This window comes from Lissotriton vulgaris, chromosome 12 (genome assembly GCF_964263255.1).
Source record: "Lissotriton vulgaris chromosome 12, aLisVul1.2, whole genome shotgun sequence".
NCBI classification, from domain to species: domain Eukaryota; kingdom Metazoa; phylum Chordata; class Amphibia; order Caudata; family Salamandridae; genus Lissotriton; species Lissotriton vulgaris.
The window spans coordinates 98505453-98530706 of record NC_141700.1 but is presented as its reverse complement, the minus strand read 5'-3'; the positions used below and the strand labels follow the sequence as shown (position 1 = coordinate 98530706).

General features: G+C 43.1%; 1 protein-coding gene across 1 annotated transcript in view; it reads left to right on the top strand.

Moving 5' to 3' along the window:
• Positions 1–12033: 12033 nt before the first annotated feature.
• The window catches only part of ZNF687 (zinc finger protein 687), a 302238-nt gene continuing 289017 nt past the window's right edge, over positions 12034–25254 (top strand). The window contains exon 1 of the mRNA XM_086947350.1: positions 12034–12238. The gene's annotated coding sequence lies outside the window, so the exon portion shown is untranslated. The remainder of the gene's footprint in view (positions 12239–25254) is intronic.

Here is a 25254-nt window from a genome sequence, read left to right as displayed (position 1 = left end):
GCACATGCAGCTCACACCACTTCGCCACCTGTCCAAAACGCTTTTGCATGAAAATTAACGCCTACTATGCAAGTGTTTTTTACACACATTTTACCCATGCCTGAACAGCCTTTCATTCCTACTCCATTCCTCCTTCCTTTTCCACACACCGCTCACACCACTTCGCAAGATTTCACTAACGCTTTTGCCTGCAAAATTTTTTTTTTTTACAAATGCTATTTTGAGACAATAGGCTTCCTCCAGCTGTCCGTGTTGTTAACTACCACACCCTTAGTCATTCCTTTTATACACACAGTATCTTGTGCTTAATCCGCTGCTCGCTCCTAAGGCACACACGCCATGACATCACTTTGCCACATCTCTAAAACGTAGTTGCATCGAACTTAACATTACTTTTCAAACAATACACAACTTAGCCAAACACAGCACAGAACACGTACACTACATTTCAAAACACAATCGTCACATGCCTGCACACACTCTCGTTGCTACTCCGCTGCTCACTCATTTTACACAGGCAGCTCACACAACTTCCCCACATCTAACATGCGTTTTTCATGCAATATAACGCATAATATGCAAGTCTTTTTTACACACAATAATCACATGCCTGCACAGCCTATCGTTTATACTACGTTACATACTCATTTTTCACACACCGGTTACAACACTTCGCCACATCTCAATAACGCTTTTCCCAGCAAATATAATTATTCTTGGCAATAGAAATAGACGCATATTTTACAAAATATATTTGCACACTATAGCCATCCTCATGCTGGCCGTCTTGTTGACTCACACTACGTTCTCCTTCTTTTCTTCTTCACAGTATCCTGTGACTATTCTGTTGCTTCCTCCTAAGGCACACACACATCACACCACTTTGCTACTTCTCCAAAAAAAACTTGCCTCTAAAAAAACGCATCATTTGCTAATGAACAACAAGTTACACACACAGCATAGAACACGTACACTAAATCTCACCACACAATTGTCCCATGACTGCACAGACTCTCGTTCCTAGTCAGCTCCTCCCTCCTTTTGCACAGGCAGCTCACACAACTTAGCCACATCTCATAGTATGCAAGTGCTATTTACACACAATTGTCCCCTCCCTGCACAGCCTTTCGTTGCTACTCCACTGCTCCATCCTTTGGCACACAAATCTCACAACACTTTGCCACATCTCAGTAACGCTTTTGAAGTAAAAATAACATTTATTTTGCACGTGCTCTGTTCTCACTATAACCATCCTCATGCTATCTGTGTTGTTGACTCCCATACCTTTGCTCTACTTCCCTACAACAGTTCACTCCCACATTTTGCATGCATGATGCTATGCCTCGCTTCCTACTACCACCGTTAAATACTGTCACAGTTTAATTTGGGGGGTGGGGGGGGGGGGGCATGCTCTTACTGACAATTTTATACAAAAAAAAAGAGTTTGGATATTGACTTTCACACTCTTCCTCTCTCTGCTACATCACGCCCACTTCCCCGCTCACTATCCTCCCTCACAACTTTCCTTTGTCTGAATGATGCGTTTTTTCAAATCCCTATGATCTTTCCCGCACCAGTACTTTCCGTGTTACTTCTGAGCCCAGCTTTCGTTATTTCCCTCCACCCGCCTTAAAAAAAAAAAAAAACTTTGCCACTGCTTTATTTTTCTTTATTTACGAGTACAACTTGGATCAGTAAATGAAAAAAAAAGAAAACTTCACACGCACGCTGTAGGTGCATTCATGGACTATAGTGTTAAATGAGCAATGCTTGGCAGTGCTTGGTTTTTTTTTTGTTTCAGCGCATTACAGTGCGATTTTACTCTTAACAATCGTAGCATTTCCCATCCTGCCCGGTCCCGCCCTCCAAACCTTCACGGACTCGATCACTTCCTTGCAGTCTGCCTGCTGAAGTTTCACGCCGTGTGCCAAGCGCTTTGTTTTTTTGTAGAACTTGGCCTTCGGCTTCTGGTACCTCATGGCCCTTGTGGCTGTTCCTTTCTGTTAGTGTTACCGATTCTGTGTATATTTGTTCACAAATGTATTTATGTGCATACTGTTTGTGACAGTTTGTGAAAACTTCAGTTTCTGTGTCAATGCGTTTTTGGTCTGCAGACGCTGTGAGCATTTTGTGTGTGTGTGTTTTCCACTGTATGGCGGTATTCTGTTTATGGATTTTGTTTGTTTACAGTTCGTGTGTATACTGGAGAGCAGTGTGCTTCAGTTCTAAGTGTCGCTTCTCCCTCTCTTTGTTTGTACTTCAAGTGGCCAGCTGGGAGAGTGCTCCTCCCCCTCCCCAGCCAGCTTCCCCCAGGCCGTGTTCCCTCCCCTGCTACCCCATCCTCACTCATCCCTCGCACCCCCTCCTCGCTCATCAGGTCTGCAAATCTGCTTGCCTTCTGTCCCTTAATCTCCCCGTGACTCCCCCCTCACCTCTCCCACTCCACTGCTTCAGGCCCCCAACATTTGCTCAGGACATTGCTTGTTTTTTTTACCAGCAAGACCAGTATATATCCTGGCCGGTACAAAACGAGGTAAATCACATAAAGCTGATATTATTTCCTCTTGTCAGTACATAAGCAGTAAATATAAGCAGATAACATTTTAAACGCTTTCACTTTTAACAATAGCGGCCGTCTCCATACCACCCAGTCCTGCCCTTCAAAGCTTCCATGTTGCTTCCGGACTATAGCGTTAAATGAGCAATGCTTGTTTATTTTTACAGTGCTTGTTTTTTTGGGTGGAACCCATTTCCAGCTTGCAAGCCTGCCTGATAGCACCATCTAATTTTAGTTCGGCATCTCAATATGCAACTATATGGTAATGACGCTTCGTCACATTTCTTTACCTATAACCAGTGATTTTATTCTAAGGAACTTTTTACCCCCGTTTCATTGGTTGCCTCTGACATCATAGACATTAACTCCTATAGCACCATCAAGGGTCAAGTGATGTGCTCCCCGACACTACAGGAAAAGCTTGTTATACCCTAGATTTTAAATAGGTATTTTGTAGTGGTATGGCATGCTGAAATGTATTGTGATAACAATAATATTCATTATCTTTTAAGTACTCACTAATGCTATGGGCACAGGACAAACAAAGCAGGCATTAAAAGAAAAAACAAACAAGCATTTGCAATGCAATAGGTCTCGCATTCACGAGAGTTTGATCTATTACAATTGCAAATAACAATGCCTTTTATTTTTGTTTTCATTTTAAAAACATAAAGGGCTTTGTCATTTACAAAACCAATAGCTCCAACTTTCCTACTGCGAGCTCGGTTTTATGTACCTGGCGGGATGTGTAATTTCCAATGCAAGTCAAGCCAATTCCATAGTAGTGACTTATTATAACATTTCTGTAATGATCCTTCCGGTACAAACACGCCATTACGGTATCCATTATTGCACCAGTGCTGTTGCTTGCAATCACTTCAGCAGGCTTGTTTAGCCAATCCATTAACGATGTGTAAAATGATTGCAAATTCTTTGTGTTGAGTTCGTTGAGTTTTTAGAGGCTGACCCCGGGTCCTTGTGCCCACCTTCGGGCTACTCGGGGTCTTCTGAGCGCACTTAAAATGGTTTGTTCCTGAAAAGTCATTGAAAACAGCCTAGCACTGCCCCTTTACGGCCACTCCCCGCTGCCCCCCCAAACATGGCCTTTACTTACTGGTCAGTTCCTTCAAATCATTTGCAGTTTAAAAGTACCGTGTGGACTATATCAGAACGCTGCCAAAATCGTATTTTTGCCATGCTGAAAGTATAATGAACAATTGTGTTATGATCTCTCGTTGTTAAAGGAGCCGCTCCTCCTGCAAGCTCTTAAACACAAGGAATCCGCAACCCCGCCCCCCCCAGCCCCGCCACACAATGCAGAGAGCTTGTTTTATTTGAGAGAGCTTTTCACCACTGCCAGTTACAATGTGCTTTTTCCCTATGTCCTTCATTTCACCTTGCCTTATATCAGTCTTGCCCCTTGCCACTTTACGCATACTGGTGCACATTAAGCCTAACTCAGGCAGCACTGCACTGTTGTAAATAACACCTACTGCTTTATTAAAAGCACAAAAGTATTCTCAAGACGTGCTTCAGCGGGTATACTGGGGAACATCTGACTGGCTCTAACATGGCCAATATTGTCTTAAATTCTGATCATATCATGTGGTGGTTGAAGTGCTGTTCCTACCATGGCATCCATTGTTTATTGTATTAATAAGTACATCACAAGATCAACATTCAACAAAGAGACAGAATAACAGTACTTCATACAGCAGCACAAATATTGCTTTTTAAGTGTTCGCCTTGAGCGTAATTTAGAAAAATTATGTCACAACAGACCTAATTTCCCCTCCACCTAGAAATATGTATATATATTACTCTGCATTTATTAATAGTTCAATTTAAAATGGTGACCACTTCTACAACCCCCCCACACACACACAACCCCGCAAACACACACCACCCCACACACACAACCCCACCACACACACAACCCCACACCACACAATCCCCCACACACACAACCACAACCCCAAACACACACACAACCCCACACACAACCCCACACACAGCCCCCCACACATACCCCCCACCCACAAACACACAACCACACACGTGCAAACCCCCCCACACATGCAAACCCCCACACACATGCAAACCCCCACACACACAGCCCCACACACACAACCCCACACACACACAACCCCACACACTATTTTCAAAAACAAAACCTAAATAAAAATGTGTCATTTACAATACCAATAGCTCAAACTTTCATAATACGAGACCTATTGCATTGCAAATGCTTGTTTGGTTTAGGGCACACAGCATCCTACTGCCTTTGGCTAAACTGGTTAATCCCTGTTATAGTTTGAACATCTGACTTTGACCTCACCCATTACACCACCAGATGCCTATCCTAGAACACAATAATGGCTCTCAGTAATCATGCATGGCACGAAAACACTTCCCATATAGGCTTAAAACACCCTCCCATCCACACACCCTACGTAGTGTAGCTTGCTATCCGTGTAGGTAAGCATTTCAGTTGCCCACATGGTGGTAGTAAGTGCTGTACAAATGCTACAATAACATAAAGCCAAACAATGGACAGGTCTGTAGTGATGGCATATTTCTTTATGGAATATGGTGTAGGAACACTGTACATGTAATTATAGAATGCATTGTTGTAGAACCTTGTATATGTAATCACTGTTCTTGTTGTACAAAAGAATGTTATGATTCAATTGGATATTCAGTCAGCTCCACTTGAGCTGCTTGTTCCTTCGTTCCTCCTTCTCTTTATTCAATTAAATTGGATACAACAATTCAGCACATCTACTTTCATTCCTTCGAAGATACTACAATTTTTTGGCGAAGAGGATTATCACATGGACTTTAAAAAAGAAAAGGAAAAACCATTGGAATCGTTTTTTTCACGGATTTTAATTTGTGTTAGTACTAAATCCAATTCTTACGCTTGTCTACCATCTGCACTGGTAAAATTCATAGTATCTTCGATTTGAATACTGGGTGTTATTTTACCTTGGTGCAAGATTGTGGCATGTTTTGCTATTCTACATGTATTTCAAGATAAAGGATTTAACGGACTGTTTGCTGGAAGATAAAGGATTTAACGAGCTGACTGCTTCGCAAAATCGCAACGTTGTGGCACATTGCTGAACGAAATTACATATTTTTATATGTTTTGTTTCTGACATTGCGGTTTGTCAGCGTGTGTGTTCGGCTCGAGCAGCACTTCGTTTCTGACGTGCGCTCAACTCAACACGTCACTGGAGTCATCAACGCAAGACGGCGCTCACCTCAGCACATCACGGCATAGTTCAGAGGGGACATCACCGCGCAGAGGGTCACGCAAGGCGGCCATTTTCGGAAACCAAACATTTCAGTTTCCATAGCAACCAGGCGAGTTGCTTTTACTGAGTGAACACCAGCATTTTCTTTTGGCTATTTGACAGGATTTATGAATCTTTAAACAGCGGCGATTTTAAAAGGTACTTTCTAGAATTTTTGGAAGAAGGATACTTGCAGCATCAAATTCTTGAAGTGGTGTTTTCATATATTTCTTTTTCCTGAAGTGGTAAACCTTATTTTCAAACTTCATTTTTTCTGTATACTTTATTACTCTTTTACCACTCTCATCAAATGAACTGTGATCTCTTTTGACATTACATAAAAAACATGCCGACGGACAACTCTTCTTCAAGACCAAACACCTCTGGGGATAGTAATGTGCCTAATCTTCAAATTAATTCACCTAAAGAATTTTTATCTGTTCCAGGCGAACCTATAGTATCATGGTTAGACTGGAAAGAATATTTTCTAAATTATTTGGCGAATTTAGAAGACGTTAACGGAACATTTTCTCCAGAAAGGAAAAAGAGAATGCTGTTATATTCTTTAGGTCCAGAAGGTTTGCGCATCTTCAATGATTTACATACACAAGAAAGGGCTGATGGGGATTTAGATGTTTTTAAAGTGGCTTTGTTAAATCTTGATGATCATTTCTCTCCTTCAGTCTGTATAGGTGTTACTAGACATTCTTTCTTTCACAGAAAACAAGAGAAACATGAATCCGTAGAAGAGTATGTCTCTGCATTAAAAAAACTGGCTGCCAAGTGTAAGTTCGCACAATTGCAGGAAGAACTAATCAGGGATCAGGTAGTCTTGTATGCTAAAAATAATAGTTTACAGGACAAGTTGAGGGTGGAGGGTGATAAATGTCTTAAGGACATTATTGCCATGGTAAAAAAGGTGGTACTTTCTAAAAGGTGTGCAAAGGTCACTCTTTACCAAGACAAAAAAGGTCCTGAAGAAATTGTTGGGAAAATTACTGAAAAGAAAGTTGGGTATAAAAGCAACAAAAATACCAAATTTAAGAAAATGAATTTTCCTGATAAGAAAAGTAATGAAGGGCATAAAAAGTTTAGCACTGTGATTTGTTACAGGTGTGGCAGTTATTCTCATTCTGCTACCTATGATAGATGTCCTGCAAAAGCTGCAAAATGCATAGAATGTGGTTTGGTTGACCATTTTTCTAGGGTTTGTAATCGTAAAAGCAAGAAACCTTCTAAAGGTAAAGTTGCGTATGTTCAAGACTCCTCCTCCTCATCCTCAAGTGACACGGATTCGCAAGTGAATTTGGTACAATTGAAGAAAGTAGTACTAAATATCACTGGCGATGTCTCTTCTAAACCTTTGTGTCACATTTCGTTGGGAGGAGTTATGATACAATTAGCCGCTGATTCGGGTTCACCTTTTACAATTGTATCACGGCATGTTTGGAGGAGTAAATTTGTCAACAGCATAGGAGAATGGTTAGAACCAAATGACATTGCAGCTGAAGGTTATACTGGTAAAAGCATAGAAATGTTAGGATATAGAACTTTGATCTTCCGCTTTAAGGAAAGACAATGCACTGGTAAACTTTACATATCCGAGGAAGGGCCATCGGTTTTGGGATGGAAGGACCAGAAGATGTTAGACATAATTCTTAATCCAAATAGCAAAGAGCAGGTACTAGTATCTTGTGAAAGTGTAGAAACTAAGAAGTGGGTTTTACAGGAGTTTCAATAAGTATTTGAGAGTCGCATGGGAAAATTAAAAGGCTTCACACATCAAATTCGTTTGAAGGAGGAGGCATGTCCTAAAGTTCATAAGACTAGGAACATCCCTTTCATTGTCAGGGATGAAGTCAAAGGGGAGTTAGACAAGATGCTTGCTAACAAGGTTATTGAGCCTATAGAAGCTGCCGAATGGGTTTCTCCTTTGGTCGTAGCCCGTAAGTCCAATGGCAAGGCCCGTTTATGTGTGGATCTGAGGTATCTGAACAATAACATCTTGGTTGACCAGTTTCCGCTTCCCAGACTAGATGAGATGCTTGCTTTGACACATGGTGCAAGATGGTTCTCAACGTTGGACCAATCTGCGGCATATCATCAAGTGGTACTGGACAAAAATAGCAGGCAGTTTACTTCGTTTTGTACACCCTTCGGGTGTTACAGGTTTAGACGTATGCCTTTTGGATTGGCGTCGGCTGCAGCCGTTTTTCAAAGGCGTATGTCTAATTTATTTGGCCATATCAAAGAAGTTTTTTTTTTCAAGATGACATCTTGATAATGGGGAAGGACAAAGCCCAGCATGATGCTTTACTAAGAGAGGTTTTGTCCATTCTTAAGAGCAATGGTTTGGTAGCTGAGGGTACCAAGTGTAAGTTTGTTTTCAGAAAGGTCGGTCACATACTTAGGCCATGAAATTGGAGGCGATGGTATTAAACCTAAAAGTTCCTTATTGGAAGCTATTCTAAATGCCCCTGCTCCCAAATCAAAGGATGATTTGCGTTCATTCTTGGGGTTGGCCGAGTTTTATGCGAAATTTGTCTATAATTTTTCGCAGAAAACTTATGAGATGCGGTTACTAATGAAAAACAAGGTTCCTTTTCTTTGGAATGAGAGCTGTCAGAAATCTTTTGAGTGCATCAAGAAAGCAATTGGGAATGCTCCTGCACTGCAGCGTTTTGATCCTTGTGCAGAGAATATTGTTACGACTGATGCCAGTGGAACAGGTTTGGGGGGTGTTTTATCTCAGAAAAAGGAGATGAAGTGGTCATTGCATTCGCATCCCGATCCTTGTCTCCTGCTGAAGCAAAGTATACAGTAATAGAGCGGGAGACATTAGCACGTGTATGGGCCATGGAACATTTCAGGAAGTTCATTTGGGGGAAGAAGTTTTTACTGAGATCAGACCCCAAACCATTAACAAAATTGCTTACCATGGAGGGTTTATCCAAAGCATCTGCGAGGATTGCAAGAATGTCAATGAAGATTCAGGATTTTGTTTATGATGTGCAATATGTTCCGGGGGCTAAAAATGTCATTGCAGATTTCCTCAGTAGGCTTCCTTTGCCTCTCAAAGAGGTTGATCCTGATCCTTGGAATGATATGTGTGTAGCTGCTGTCTTTACAGATACCCCAGGTTTATCTAAGGATAAGTGGTATGAGGAGAACATGAAGGATGAATTTCTACAGACTGTGAAAGACAGGGTCATTCAAGGTTGGAGTTAGGATTGTACATTGGATCCTAAATTGAGACCTTTTTGGGAGGTCAGTGACGAGTTAAGTGTTGATGATGCATTTTTGTGTAGAGCTGGGAAAATTATACCTCCTGTAGGCATAAGAGACAGTTTTGTAATTTTGGGTTATGAGGGACATCAAGGTATTTCTCGCACCAAAAGGAATATTAAAATTCTGTACTGGTGGCCCAGAGTGGATCTAGATATTGAAAGACATGTTCGAGACTGTATCCAGTGTGAGAGTGCAGACAAGTCACAAAAAACGCTTAATCCGCCTTTGTCTTCGTTAAGTTGTCCAAATTTACCTTGGGAGCATGTTGCGTTGGATATAATGGGTCCAGTGGTCTGGAAAGATGGCATTTCAAAGTACATGCTGGTTCTTGTGGATTTATTTTCAAGGTGGATTGAAGTTGACGTTGTCACAAGTGTTAACACTCAAGTGGTCATCGATTTTTTGGATAAGTGTTTTTTAAGGGAAGTTTTTCCAGTTTTAATTTTAACCGATAATGGTGTGCAGTTTTAGTCTGAATTTATGAAGAGATTTTTGTGTTATACAGGGATTGAACAAAGGTTTACAGCTCTGTACCATCCTAGAGCGAATTCTGTGGTGGAAAGAATGAACAGAGTTTTGAAAGGTCTTCTGCAATTGGCAAAGAAGGGAAATAAGAATTGGGATGATGAGCTTAACAAATTGATTTGGTCGTATAGGGTCACTGTACATGATACAGTTGGAGAAAGTCCTTTTGGATTGATGAGAGGTAGATTTCCTAATTGTAGATTAAGTCCAGGTTGGATTGGTAGGAGTAAGAAGTATGAATGGGATCCTGATCATGTTAAACAAGCCATCATTAAATCTCAAGATAAGAATAAATTGTACTTTGACACGAAACATGGTACTAGAGAGGTGAGTGTCAAAGTTGGACAATGTGTTAGAGTCAAGTCTAGTAGGAAGTCTGGCAAATTAGAGTCTAAGTTTTCCAACCCAAGGGTTATTACCAAAGTTATGAGGAACACAGTTGAATTAGATGATGGTACTATACATCATTTGAATCATATTGCTTTGGCTGGTAAGTCTGGAGTTATAAAGAAGAATGTTTGTGCTAAGGAAAGAAACTACTGGTGGTTGGAAGTTTTACCGAATTTGGAGAAAGGGGGTGAGTCTGGAGTTTCTGTAGAGAGTTAAAGGCAAGATCTAATTCCTTTGGAGGATCCGGTAGATCCTCACCCAGCACTTGGTGGTGTTTTGGTGGATTCTGCCTCTAGTGATATTGGAGATGACAACCACACTAGTAGTGAATTTCATCAGGTTGGTTCTCAGGTTCATTTACCAAGAGAGGAGTCTACATTCGGGGAAGGTATGTTTTGTTTCTGATGGTGAGGTTATTAACAAATCCACTAGGGGTGGAAGACGTGTAGTCACACCTAAGAAATTTCAGGATTACGTCCGTTTCTGATTTTATTTTGTTTGTTTCCTTTTGGTTCTCTTTTATTGTTTCTATTAAAATTGTTAAGAAAAGGGGATCTGTAGTGATGGCATATTTCTTTTTGGAATATGGTGTAGGAACACTGTACATGTAATTATAGAATGCATTGTTGTAGAACCTTGTATATGTAATCACTGTTCTTGTACAAAAGAATGTTATGATTCAATTGGATATTCAGTCAGCTCCACTTGAGCTGCTTGTTCCTTCGTTCCTTCTTCTCTTTATTCAATTAAATTGGATACAACAATTCAGCACGTCTACTTTCATTCCTTCAACATACTACAAACAATGGAAGGGGTCCCAAGCCCAAAGTAAGCTGACAATAGGTATATTCGGGACCACTCAGCTTGCACTGTCTGTTAGACCTAAAAATTGATAATTGATGTGGCTCTCTTCACACCTGATAAAATCTGACTGGAGTAAGAATGTACCTGGTGGTCTTAATGCAATCCAATTACACGTTTTTTTTTGCGGAATAACTTGCAGATTTTTTTGAAAAAAAACAGCATATTCTGATAAATACCATTTCCCAATACAATATATTGATACAATATATTGACAGGTTTGACCTGCTGATATTGGTCACAAACCTCATAATCTGGAAATGTGCGGGTAACAGCAGTTAGCGCATATAGCAAAAATTTCAGGCGGCTTGTAATAAGTCATAGAATGTTTATTGAAGCGCTTCCCAAATAGTATTCACAGCAGTTCAATGAAGGAATTTAGGGGCACAAAGACTGCTTGCTGCCTGACGAGCCCTGTACGTCAAAACATCCAGCATAAGTGGCGTAGCCAGTGTGTCATTGGCCCTAGAGCATGGAAGGTAATGGGTCACCTGGCTGCTGTTTGCACTGTGAAATAGAGAAATAATCAGGTTACAATTGGCTCTTCATGCCTCTGGGCCCCGGCATACATGCCAATAGACCCCATTCAGGCGGGAGACTACCGATTTTTCAAGCCAAAAATTGGTTTATTTTAGCTGTTTACCGCTTGAAATTGCATTTTCTACAATAGAAGGCAATGGGGAATTTTAATTCTCCCGATTTTTTATTTTAAATCTCCCACATCCCTGTCCTAAAATGTTGAAACGTATGCCCCGGTGCCACTGCACCTGCTGCACAAATGGAAGCCCCTCTACAGCATGCTGGCGACCTCCGAGCTGGAAGAGAAACGTCCAGGTGAAATAGCATGGTTCTGAAACGGTGTCCCCGGCTTATATCTAAAGTAGAGCGTGGACCGATTAATGTAAGAGGAGAGACACGTTGTGCAAGACAAGCGTCTCTCTCGAGCCGAAAAGGAAACGGTTGTCCCTTTTCCATGTCTACGAAAGGCGGGCTTAACGAGGAGCCAACGCTCCGCTTGGAATTTGATTGATAAGTTTACTAACCAATAAGAAAGCAGAATGCAGAAAAGCCAGACCGGAGCGAATTGATAGACCTATCCTCTGACCAACGATGTGGGCGCAGTGAAGCTTGGCGGATAATACAGTTAGGAGACAGTTGACCGTAGATAGGGGGCGAAATGTGGCGATGAGGCCGCGCGGGTCCTGCGGCGTTCCCTTCGAAAGGAGCAGGAGAAGGCTAGCTGCGCGAGGAGCTGGGCAGTGCACGTGACCTGAATTCTATGATTGAAACACATGCGGCAGGGCCCCAAAACCAGCGGGTAAGATGGGCGACTTATACCCGCCCTCTCAGGCCGCTTCCTGTGCACACCGGAAACGAGGGTGCAAGTGTTTGCAGGGAGGGTTTCACCATCTTCACCAGTTTGCTAATACACTAAAATCCCCTTGCCGTTAAGGAGATGCCTCAATGTGACAGTTAATTTTAGGATGGTGTTGTGGCTCCGTGTAGGCCATGCAACCAGCGTTTTTGTTCAGCAGTGACAGTAAATTAAATTGAGACTATAAGCACCCACTTCTTAATATGTATTGAAATAGTAAATGTATAGAGAGGTGAGAACCGCACACAAGCATGACTTCTCGTACAGTTCCCCAGTAATTGTCACACTCACAAGCAAGGAGCCCAATGCATTGTCCCCCTGGCCACTTTATTGTCCCCCGGGTATAGTTATCCCCTAAAAGCTCTACCCCCAGTACAAGAGTTTGCTCCCCCGACTGCTTGAGTTTTCCTATAGGAAAGAGTGCTTATCATCAGTGCTTATCAACTCACACCTTACAAGAGTTGCCCTACTCAATAAAAGAGTACCAACTGATAACATATCTCACACAGGTCGGTAAGGGGCCTGTGTTGGACTCATCATCCCTAAATATTTGCTGGTGCCTGCACAACAACCAATGCCACTGGAATTATACGGCAGAGAAGGACCAACTTATGTGGCAGGGTTTACTTCATAATGCGTCAAGCATTATTCTGTCATTTTTACACAGGATAATGCTTTCTGGGAAAAGGTTTCACCTCATTATTACAATTGTAAAACCCAAATACAACAATAAGCAACAGAAAGGGGATCAGTCAACCTTTGCAGAGGGTCTTCTACTGGTTGTCTGCAGGTGTTGCTGCATTTTTGGTAACTTTTGATCCGTTTGAGTTAAAAACATTTCTTGTTAAAATCTGCAGATTATGAAGCAGATGATGGGTTAACTGGTAAATGCTGCAAATGCATTATTCTGAAGAAAATGCATTTGCTGTCAAACCACATAATTCCAGTGGCCCTGCCTGTAACCAACTGACTAACTCGGAAACTGGTATGGGCTGAAGCTCAAGAACTCCCAGATCTCTTTTAATATCTATTTTGTGTTTGTAACAGTCCTTGAGGCACATTTATGAGGCATTTGTGAAGTCTTTCCTGAGTGTCCGTCTTGATCAGTTACACAATTGTCTATTTGAATGACTGCTGGGTGTCGACACAAGGTCCTAGGTTCATTTCCATGTTTACTTCTCTGCTCATTGGTTTCAAGAGAGGGCTTTGATGGAGCCCACCGTTCTGTGGTGAAGAAGGATATGTGCCTGTGCACTCAAACGTCCTGTGGTGGGCTCTAAGCTGTCACGCTGCTCACACCCAATTCACATATTTCTTTATGGTTGTCCTAAATCTGTTTCACCATGGCGATGGCCACTAGGGAGTAATGTTGTGATGGCAAATTTTCACATCGTTTAGATACTACTAGAATATTGTGCCTTGGAAGGAAGCCACATTTTCTAGCTTTACTCCGCCAAGCAGTCCGTTAGTAGCCCAGATATTTTGCAGTTTGGAGTTATGTTGTCAAAGGATGTGTGTTTTATGATTTTCACTACTAAATACTGGGTGAAACTGTTAATTACTACCATTAGGTAGTAGTCTTTCAGGATCGTGCTGAAGTCAGTGTTGACTTTGCTGCATGGCATGCTTCATTCCTCGGAAGCCAATATCTGGGTTCGGGGACCTGTCTTGTGTGGTGGCTACCTAACAAAGGTGTGTTAGTGTAGCTTTTAAGAAAGAAAAAATGTTCTTTCTTGTTTTCCCCTCACTCACCGGAGTTTCCTCACGGTGACATGCTTCATCATCGGGGTCATCCCAGTTCTCTACGAAAAGGGGCGTGCTACGACTTGCGAACTACGTAGGAGCACTGTTAAGGTGAAGGACTATGTGTGGTGTGAGAAGAGTGGAGTGGATGTGTGTGTGAGTGTTAAAAATACCGTGCTAGTGGGCCTCAATGCTTTATTCTGCTCCTAGACCGGTATGTTAAAAATGGGGTTTATACTGTGTACCAACCAGTGATGTGGGTGGGTTCAGTATATGGTCAACATGTTTCACGCTACCCCTAGCGTTTCGTCAGGACCATACAGGGACCAGCCCTGTATAATACCACTCCTAAAAAACCTAGATTTAGGATTTAAAGAATATATTAGTGCAAAGAATATTTGATGAATGACGCTGTTCCAACTTGGTACACGCGTAGATGTATTGTTCAATGGTGAACCTGTAAAAGATATGAACAAGAACAATGTTAAGAACCACCTTGCCCCTATCTCAACCGAGATTGGGGACTTTTCGTCCTTCAAGACGTACATTATCCATGCACGTTCAGACATGCACATGGTCTATATGGTGTGGTTTCACCATATTGGTGCGTGCATGCTTTCAAAGTCCGATGTCTGATCGTTAATTTACACTGGAAGTGAAAATAACGTGAAAATCCGTGACAGACATACAGAGTGACTATACACAGAACAGTGAACACACAGTTTTGACACACAACCAGAGAGAAAATATTCCAAATATTTACATTTGTAGGTGCTTAATGGCACATCATGGTCTCTTAGGGGGGCGGTATCGCCTCGATGGAAACAATGCTAAAAAAGTTTGTAGAGTTATAAAACACATAATTAGTTTTCTAACGTATTTCACCTTAAATGTTGTAGGGAACTCGATCTTGTGTTCCCAAGTCTTTTAGGCCCAGATGGTTAAAAACTTACTTCCTAGTCAGCAATGCCGCGTGGTATTACCTAGCTGCTTCCCCTTGGACCGCATCTTGCAAAGTGGTCCGTGGGTTCGGTTTTTATATGCATTAACTTCCGGGTTCGGAGACTAGACTGTGATGTTCCGGCGGCCATCTTTGGTGAATGTAAATGTGCCTTGCGTGGGTCTTTCTACTATTCCCATTGTATTAGTTAGTGTAAGTAGGGAAAGGTTATCGCAATATTTAATTTAATTTAATAACGATTTCTAAAGCGCCTGGTGACCCAAGGGCATCCCCGCATGCATTGTTTTACAGAGGACCTAGGGGATCCTTCGTTTCAGGTTTAGGAACTTTTTAGAAATCTGTACTTCAGGACTTTATAAGTGATACAACCAGATCGTGAAATGTCACTTGCTAAGAGCACCCCAAGGTATGTCATCGTTCAACCCCCTTGTATCTGTCTGAAGTCTGAAAACCCAGCGTTGTTCACGCTCATGGAGGACTTTCTCAAGGTTTTCCTTGTTCTTGACACATTCCAGGACTACCCATCTCAAATCATTTGGGGTGTGGTTTTTCTCGATAAAGTGGTTAGTCATGCGTGTTGTTGACTTCTTACAGCGTATATTGCTCCTGTGTTCCACAATTCGAGTGCTTACCTTTCTTGAGGTCATGCCCACATAGTGCAGATTGCACGTACATGTGATTAGGTATACCACCCCACTCGTATTGCAGTTGGAGAAATCTTTGAGTTGCCATGTGGTATTGTTATTGAAAATGATTGTTTTTGTTACTGAGGTGAGGTGGCACATGCTACAGTTGTTGCGGATAGTGTCCGTTTGGTAATGGCTGGGACACGCACAGTCAAGGAAGCAATCCATCATCTATACACCTTGAGCGTAGTAAAACAGATGGCCTCATTCGGAAAATGTATACAACAGACTCGGCTCGAGTTGACAGCAGCAAAGGCCACGCAGGAATAGAGACCTTGCTGTAGGACCCCCGGTGGCCCTTACAGGCCCCCGACCGCGTGCGCCCGTATGAACTTTGGGAACTTCTTATAAACGCTTGTCACCAGAAATTCTGTGTTTTTTTGCCCTTACGAACTTTGGGAACTTTGTAACATACGCCTGACTACTGAAATTTTGTGTTTTTTTAACTTTTGTAATTTTATACCTTGAACTTAATGTAATGGTTTTAAGTAACCACACAATAAAAGTTATTCATTCATTCATTCATTCATTCGTTTGGTAATGGCTGAAGTCTATTGGTGTTCTTTGCTGGTTTTGGTCGAGTGTGTACCAGGTAGTCCTTCAAATTCCTTCCTCTTCGATGGCTAAACATCGGCTTTGGGATGTTTAGTTCTCCACTGTTCAGTATTGCCCAGTGTTTCTTTACAATTTTACTGACTTTGTCGGAGACCTTGTCAAAAGTTGTGATGCAGATGGGTTTGTCATTAGTCGGAGGTTGTTCTATTTTTTTTTTTTTTTTAATTTTTTGGAAACCTTTATTGTGCATAAAGAATGGTACAAATACGGGCCTACAACCGTCAGGCCGGCCACAATACTTTTGAGCACATGAGCAAGCAGTGAGGTCCCCCAGCGCTACCAGGCGAATAGCAGCAATTAACAGTAGTCACACTAGATGGAGTAATATCGCTAGGGAGAAGGAGCATTGAAGGTTAACATTTTTAAAAGTTTTTAGTCTGAAAATAAAATAATAAAGAACGAAACCAAGGAGAACCGAGTCCGTACATAAATTTCACCACATAGGCAGGCAGCATCAAGAAGCAACATCAATAGTGAGGAACCCTCCATCAAATCGGCGGTACAGTAGAAATCAACCGAGGAGCCAGTTTACATTTACGTACCACCCACCATGCTACCCACATCATACTAATCCCTATCACAGACCCAGAACAGAAAAAGGAAAAATTATAAGAGAAGATCATACATAGGCACCATAGAAACTAAATAAAAGTAAATATAACCCCCCACCCTACACACATGCAGAGGCTATGGCCTGCCCCCCCCCCAGCAGAGTGTCTGTCGCCCCAAAAACCCGAAATTTAGGAAGAGAAGAAAGAAGAGGAGGAAGAAAGAGGAAGAAAGAAAAATTAAGGAAGGAGAAGAGAAAGATAATTGAAGAGGAATAATCAAGGAAAAGGTATCACACTTGAAGATAGGGAGTATGAAAAGTGCATACTAATCTAAAACTCCCAGAAAACAGAGAAGGCGGGGGAGGAGCCCGCAATCAACAGGCCGCCCGGACTTACGAGCACAACAGTAATACTTGCATCAGAGAAAGCACCGAATTTGGAGGCATCGCGCCAATAAGAACCATACAGCCCATCCCCCGATCCCCACTCCGCCCAGAGCCGACATATTAACTACGCTGCCAAACGACAGGATGTTGTTATTACCACCTTAAAAGAAGGGAAGCGTCACCCCCAATTCACTAAACAAAGCAAAAAAAAAAAGTCACAGGCCAGGTCATTTCCAGTCAATCGGCAAGTTGATGTGTGAGGGAGTCTCAGCCTTGGCCAGTGCGCCGAAATGCATCCGAATATGTCCACAACTGTACACTCTCCTCAAGCTGAACAAAGAAACAAAATGGTCTCTCCCAACCAAGAAGACAAAGAGGAGGAGGAAGTGGGCACTCCCAATCAACCCCAGTAACGATGTCACAGTATTTGGGCGCCCCCCCCGCCAAAGGTTGAAACATGCTTTGCAAACCCAGAGAAAAAGTCACAGTGGCAAAGGCAGGGAGGGGAGCCAGCGCCCGGAAGGTCTCTGGGGAGCGCCACAATGTTGAAGGAGTTGCAACAATATCAGGTAGCAAAGCGGAGAGTGAATCAGCAACAGTATCTTCGACGATAGTGAAACAGTCGGCAGTATATCCAGGGTTCGAACGCTCCTTAACAGTCCCACGGTGTAAAATTGCCTCTGGAGCCGGGATAAACAGCGGCAGTAGGGGGCCAGTCGCTCCCTGTTCAGTGAGACACGAGGCAGCTCCCACTATCTTTTGTTCTAGTGCACGAGCATGTTGCCGCCATGTCGCCCGCAAATCGAGCAGGGCAGCCAGGATGTCGCCGCGAGTCGGCTCCCTTTGCATCGCTGGCCGACTGTCGCTGTGCGGGTTTTCCCTCGGGTACATCGCCATGTCAGGCTTGGAAAGGATACTGCCCGTTGAAAGCAGAGAGGCAGCCATCTTAGTCCCACAGGGAAGGGGGCGTCATGGCCACCCCAGCAGCAGGCACACAGCGCAGAGAGGGGGGGCGGCGTTGCAGGCAAAAACAGAAAGAGTGGGAGCCACCAACAATTTAGCGGCACTCGGGTCCAGGGTAGGGCAGAATTAGAGCCTTTCTCCCACCAGCGATATGGGCAGGCAGCAGTGGAGCAGGCACCCCAAGATAGACTCCGTACAGTCCCCAAGCAGCAAGTCAGGATAGGAACGGTGCAACTCGAGTTCCAGCGTCACTCGAGAACAGGGCAACCCAGCAAGGAGCCTTACCGCTCAAAGAAGGGGGTGATGTAAACAGCCTCCGCCGTCCGCTGCGCTCCTGCCCCGGCCAGTGCCGTGGCGGCGTGTCCAATCGAATGCGCCCCGCCGTGTTCAATGGCGGCGATCGGCTCCAGGTCCCGGGTCGGAGTCGGAGGTCGGAAACGGTACCATTTCACCGTGGAAAGAAGCGGCCGGGGTTCCAAGAGAACGCCAGCGACATCCGTGCTCGCGTGCCTCCTTTTCAACAGGGTCTCGTCAGGATTAACGCCAGGATTTCGGTGCAGGATCGGACGGCTCGCGGAGCCCGGCGCTTACACGTCCGTCCCGGTCGCCATCTTGGCTCCTCCCCCGGTTGTTCTATTTTTGGTTCTAAAAGGGCTTCCCTGTTGTTATTGCTTGCTCTTTTACAGGCTTTCTTCACCATTTTGTTAGGATAATCCCTTTGTTGTAGTTGTTTACTCAATTCCTCTGCTTGTGATAGGTAGTCTGATGTGTTGGAGCAGTTTCTTCTTAGTCGAAGGAATTGTCCGAATGGGAGGTTTTGCTTCAAATGCCTCGGGTGGAAGCTGTTATAGGTAAGGAGGCAATTCCTCGAGGTTGGTTTGTAATGAGTGGTGGTTACAAGGACTCCGTCTTTTGCCCAGATGTTTAAATCCAGGAATACCAGATGGCTCTGCTCATGGTGTTTGTGAATTTCAAAAAGGGGTCTTGTTCATTTAGCCAGGCGCAGAATCTCATTGCTTCTTCCTCGTTGCCGTTCCATATCAACAAAATATCGTTGATATAACGTTTCCATAGTTTTATGTGGTTGGTGTATGGATTGTTGGTAGTCAAGATTTTCTTTTTCTCCAGGTGGTGGACATATAGTCCAGCTATGCTCGGCGCAAAAGTGCTGCCCATACTTGTCCCATGTTGTTGGCGGTACAGGGTCTCCTCAAACCGAAATACATTTTCTGTGAGGGCTAACCGGCAGCATTCAAGAACCACATGTCTCGGTGTGTGATAAGTCCACTCCTCTTCAAAAAGCACTCCCTCCAAAATTTCCAATGTTTCTTTGTGCGGTAGACTGGTATAAAGACTCTCCACATCTAGGCTTATCAAAACACTAGATGTGGGGTCAAAAGTTGTGTCTTTCAGAAGGCATAATACATCCTTCGTGTCTTTCAGATAAGTATCTGTTTTTTGAACTATGGGGCGAAGAAATGCATAGCGTATTTTGATACTGGCTCCAAAATAGACCCTATCCCTGAGACTATTGGTCTCCCTGGTGGTTGTTCCATGCGTTTATGGATCTTTGGGATCGTATAGAAGTAAGGGATGACTGGTTTTGAATTTACTAGAAATTCCGATTCTTTTTTATCCATCCAGTCATTGACCAGGCTCTCCTCAATGAGGTGTGCAATGCAGACCCTTAGTCTTTCCGTCGGGTCTTCTTTAATGATGATGTAATTCCTTGTGTCTGCAAGGAGGCGTAGACATTCTTGTCTGTATTTTTCAGTATCCTGCAGGACAATTGCTCCTCCCTTGTCCGCCGGTTTTATGGTGATGGTGTTGTTATTTGATAGATCATGGATTGCTTCAAACTCCAAGTTGCTTGTGTTTTTAAAGACTCTTATGGTATTCGGATCCAGGTCCTTCACATCCTTCATCACAGCTTTCTCAAAAGCTAGCAATGCGACTGGTAAGTTGTGGGGGGGTGGGACAAAAGTAGATTTCTTCTTAAGGCCCGTATCCGTATCTCTGGTTGTTATTGGGTCTTTATCTTTAAAAAAGACCTGGAGTTTTAACTTTCTCAAAAACTCCTTTAGCTCTATGCACAGTTTGAATTCGTCAGTTGTTGGGGTGGGGATGAAACCTAGTCCTTTGTTCAGAACCCGTGTCTGAACTTCTGTTAGGGTTAGGGAGGATAAGTTGACAACTAGATCTGGGGGTTGCTCGTTGATGGTTCCGGTGGCCCCTTGCTCCGTGTGTGGCGCCCCGTTACTTCCACGGGTTGGGCCCATTGTACCTGTTGGCCGGTTTTGTTTTTCGCGCTTTGAGTCGTTTGGCCTCTGCCTAAAAAAGGACGGGTCGGGTTGCTTTGGTTGGTGTTCCAATTTTGGAAAGGTTGTTGGGGGTACATCGGGGGAAATTGTTGTGGTCCATAGAAAAATGGTGGTGGGGGGCCATATGGTGGCTGGTAGGAGGGCCACATTTGTGGTTGGTTGCCTCGGTATCTTCCTGAGTTTCCTCTACCTCTCCTTTGTTTCCGATTTGAAGGGTAATTATAAAATTTGGGGGAGTTTGAATTTTCAGACCCGCTGTCAGATCCATCGCTGTCTGTATTGTAACCAGGATTTCTATTGCTTGGTTTGTAGTCATCACGTATATATGGATAGACCGTTTCGTGGGAGAAATTTTTCTTGTCTTTATCCAGTTTCGTGTATTTAGTATCTTTTAAGCTAATCTCGAATTCTGTCATGCTTTTGTTCAGCTCATCTAGTCTTTTTTTAAGCTCAGCAGGTGCTATGTAAGTTTTTAGGCGGACCTCTAACGTCTGTATTTCTTCCTTCAATGTTTCAGACAGGCGAGCTGCTGTCTTGATGATCAGGACTAGCTAGTCCCTGGTGCAGTGCCATGATATCAATGACCAATCTTTTTTGAATTGCTTATCATTTTGAAAGATGAAGGGTTCATTCCTGACTATTAAGCCTCTTGGTGCAGCGCTGATTTTAAGGTATTCTGCCATCATTACACCGTGTATTAAGGTCTTTATTTGCAATCTTTTTAGTTCTGTTAGTTCGTCCCAATCTTGGCTGGAATCCCCATTGTCTTTGTTTGGTGCCCTAGTGTGTGGTAGAATGGAGGCCATTACTCTCTCGATCTCTTCCTCTGAAAAGGAGAGGCCTGTGATCTCTGCCATTTTCTAGGTATGGGATAAATCCTCAGGTATGTGTTTTTAGGTGTGTGTCACTGTTCTTATGAAACAGGTATCGGAGACCTGTCCTGAGTTAAGTTTTATTCCCGCAGTCTGGAGGCTGCTTGAATCATGCCAAATAAGAGGGAAAAGGAGGTTCTAAAGATCAGGTCGTCCTCCTAGGGATAAATGTAAAAAGGAAGCCAATATCTGGGTTCGGGGACCTGTCTTGTGTGGTGGCTACCTAACAAAGGTGTGTTAGTGTAGGTTTTAAGAAAGAAAAAATGTTCTTTCTTGTTTTCCCCTCACTCACCGAAGTTTCCTCACGGTGACATGCTGCATCATCGGGGTCATCCCAGTTCTCTACGAAAAGGGGCGTGCTACGACTTGCGAACTACGTAGGAGCACTGTTAAGGTGAAGGACTATGTGTGGTGTGAGAAGAGTGGAGTGGATGTGTGTGTGAGTGTTAAAAATACCGTGCTAGTGGGCCTCAATGTTTTATTCTGCTCCTAGACCGGTATGTTAAAAGTGGGGTTTATACTGTGTACCAACCAGTGATGTGGGTGGGTTCAGTATATGGTCAACATGTTTCACGCTACCCCTAGCGTTTCGTCAGGACCATACAGGGACCAGCCCTGTATAATACCACTCCTAAAAAACCTGGATTTAGGATTTAAAGAATATATTAGTGCAAAGAATATTTACAGTGAATGACGCTGTTCCAACTTGGTACACGCGTAGATGTATTGTTCAATGGTGAACCTGTAAAAGATATGAACAAGAACAATGTTAAGAACCACCTTGCCCCTATCTCAACCGAGATTGGGGACTTTTCGTCCTTCAAGACGTACATTATCCATGCACGTTCAGACATGCACATGGTCTATATGGTGTGGTTTCACCATATTGGTGCGTGCATGCTTTCAAAGTCCGATGTCTGATCGTTAATTTACACTGGAAGTGAAAATAACGTGAAAATTTGTGACAGACATACAGAGTGACTATACACAGAACAGTGAACAAACAGTTTTGACACACAACCAGAGAGAAAATATTCCAAATATTTACATTTGTAGGTGCTTAATGGCACATCATGGTCTCTTAGGGGGGCGGTATCGCCTCGATGGAAACAATGTTAAAAAAGTTTGTAGAGTTATAAAACACATAATTAGTTTTCTAACGTATTTCACCTTAAATGTTGTAGGGAACTCGATCTTGTGTTCCCAAGTCTTTTAGGCCCAGATGGTTAAAAACTTACTTCCTAGTCAGCAATGCCGCGTGGTATTACCTAGCTGCTTCCCCTTGGACCGCATCTTGCAAAGTGGTCCGTGGGTTCGGTTTTTATATGCATTAACTTCCGGGTTCGGAGACTAGACTGTGATGTTCCGGCGGCCATCTTTGGTGGATGTAAATGTGCCTTGCGCGGGTCTTTCTACTATTCCCATTGTATTAGTTAGTGTAAGTAGGCCTCATTATACAAAGGTTATCGCAATATGCATTGTTTTACAGAGGACATAGGGGATCCTTCGTTTCAGGTTTAGGAACTTTTTAGAAATCTGTACTTCAGGACTTTATAAGTGATACAACCAGATCGTGAAATGTCACTTGCTAAGAGCACCCCAAGGTATGTCATCGTTCAACCCCCTTGTATCTGTCTGAAGTCTGAAAACCCAGCGTTGTTCACGCTCATGGAGGACTTTCTCAAGGTTTTCCTTGTTCTTGACACATTCCAGGACTACCCATCTTAAATCATTTGGGGTGTGGTTTTTCTCGATAAAGTGGTTAGTCATGCGTGTTGTTGACTTCTTACAGCGTATATTGCTCCTGTGTTCCACAATTCGAGTGCTTACCTTTCTTGAGGTCATGCCCACATAGTGCAGATTGCACGTACATGTGATTAGGTATACCACCCCACTCGTATTACAGTTAGAGAAATCTTTGAGTTGCCATGTGGTATTGTTATTGAAAATGATTGTTTTTGTTACTGAGGTGAGGTGGCACACGCTACAGTTGTTGCACGGATAGTGTCCGTTTGGTAATGGCTGAAGTCTATTGGTGTTCTCTGCTGGTTTTGGTCGAGTGTGTACCAGGTAGTCCTTCAAATTCCTTCCTCTTCGATGGCTAAACATCGGCTTTGGGATGTTTAGTTCTCCACTGTTCAGTATTGCCCATTGTTTCTTTACAATTTTACTGACTTTGTCGGAGACCTTGTCAAAAGTTGTGATGCAGATGGGTCTGTCATTAGTCGGAGGTTGTTCTATTTTTGGTTCTAAAAGGGCTTCCCTGTTGTTATTGCTTGCTCTTTTACAGGCTTTCTTCACCATTTTGTTAGGATAATCCCTTTGTTGTAATGTTTTACTCAATTCCTCTGCTTGTGATAGGTAGTCTGATGTGTTGGAGCAGTTTCTTCTTAGTCGAAGGAATAGTCCGAATGGGAGGTTTTGCTTCAAATGCCTCGGGTGGAAGCTGTTATAGGTAAGGAGGCAATTCCTCGAGGTTGGTTTGTGATGAGTGGTGGTTACAAGGGCTCCGTCTTTTGCCCAGATGTTTAAATCCAGGAATACCAGATGGCTTCTGCTCATGGTGTTTGTGAATTTCAAAAAGGGGTCTTGTTCATTTAGCCAGGCGCAGAATCTCATTGCTTCTTCCTCGTTGCCGTTCCATATCAACAAAATATCGTCGATATAACGTTTCCATAGTTTTATGTGGTTGGTGTATGGATTGTTGGTAGTCAAGATTTTCTTTTTCTCCAGGTGGTGGACATATAGTCCAGCTATGCTCGGCGCAAAAGTGCTGCCCATACTTGTCCCATGTTGTTGGCGGTACAGGGTCTCCTCAAACCGAAAGAAATTTTCTGTGAGGGCTAACCGGCAGCATTCAAGAACCACATGTCTCGGTGTGTGATAAGTCCACTCCTCTTCAAAAAGCACTTCCTCCAAAATTTCCAATGTTTCTTTGTGCGGTAGACTGGTATAAAGACTCTCCATATCTAGGCTTATCAAAACACTAGATGTGGGGTCAAAAGTGGTGTCTTTCGGAAGGCATAATACATCCTTCGTGTCTTTCAGATAAGTATCTGTTTTTTGAACTATGGGGCGAAGAAATGCATCAGCGTATTTTGATACTGGCTCCAAAATAGACCCTATCCCTGAGACTATTGGTCTCCCTGTTGGTTGTTCCATGCGTTTATGGATCTTTGGGATCGTATAGAAGTAAGGGATGACTGGTTTTGAATTTACAAGAAATTCCGATTCTTTTTTATCCATCCAGTCATTGACCAGGCTCTCCTCAATGAGGTGTGCAATGCAGACCCTTAGTCTTTCCGTCGGGTCTTTTTTAATGATGATGTAATTCCTTGTGTCTGCAAGGAGGCATAGACATTCTTGTCTGTATTTTTCAGTATCCTGCAGGACAATTGCTCCTCCCTTGTCCGCCGGTTTTATGGTGATGGTGTTGTTATTTGATAGATCATGGATTGCTTCAAACTCCAAGTTGCTTGTGTTTTTAAAGACTCTTATGGTATTCGGATCCAGGTCCTTCACATCCTTCATCACAGCTTTCTCAAAAGCTAGCAATTCGACTGGTAAGTTGTGGGGGGGTGGCACAAAAGTAGATTTCTTCTTAAGGCCCGTATCCGTATCTCTGGTTGTTATTGGGTCTTTATCTTTGAAAAAGACCTGGAGTTTTAACTTTCTCAAACTCCTTTAGCTCTATGCACAGTTTGAATTTGTCAGTTGTTGGGGTGGGGATGAAACCTAGTCCTTTGTTCAGAACCCGTGTCTGAACTTCTGTTAGGGTTAGGGAGGATAAGTTGACAACTAGATCTGGGGGTTGCTCGTTGATGGTTCCGGTGGCCCCTTGCTCCTTGTGTGGCGCCCCGT